The sequence below is a fragment of the Nelusetta ayraudi genome, unplaced genomic scaffold (assembly GCF_046127955.1).
Source record: "Nelusetta ayraudi isolate G7.1 ecotype Tasmania unplaced genomic scaffold, CSIRO-AGI_Nayr_v1 ptg000059l, whole genome shotgun sequence".
NCBI lineage: Eukaryota > Metazoa > Chordata > Actinopteri > Tetraodontiformes > Monacanthidae > Nelusetta > Nelusetta ayraudi.
In genome coordinates, this window is record NW_027466109.1 from 618104 (window position 1) to 618692 (window position 589).

Consider the following 589-nt stretch of genomic DNA (forward strand, 5'->3'; position numbering starts at 1 on the left):
TGCTGTGTAGCGGCTTCTGTATTCGCCCTGTGGGGAAAGCAACAGAAGCTCTCCCTGGTTTCTAAACTTTCTATGAACAAATCACTTGCCTTGAGTGAGTGGGTGGGGCTTATATGGATTTCAGCGCATGCCGGTTGACTCATTGAGTCCTATGACTCAAAACCTCAGATTCTCTTTGAGAATAGACTCGTGGAATCGGTAAAAAGAATTGAGTTTTTGGATAGATGCAACAACTACTAAGCTTTCTTCGTTGTGTTCTACCTGCTGACCATATTTATGGCTTTATGTATGGTCCGTCCAACATGATGTTTTTCTTCTTTTTCTGTTTATTTCTTTATTTTCCCAATTTCTTATTAAGTATCTAATGGCTGTAAACCTAGGTGTGGAAAAACAATTTTGATCACAAAAAAAGATTTAAGTGTCTCATCACAAAGGTACAGAGGTACATGTTCTAAGTCAATAACTTAAAAAAAAGAAAGGAAAAATAATGAATAAATTAAAAAGTACCCCTCATTCTCCCTCCTCCTTAAACCCCCCAAAAGCTTTTCACTCATTCACCTGTCCTCCAACTTTCTTGCAGCTGTCTGTG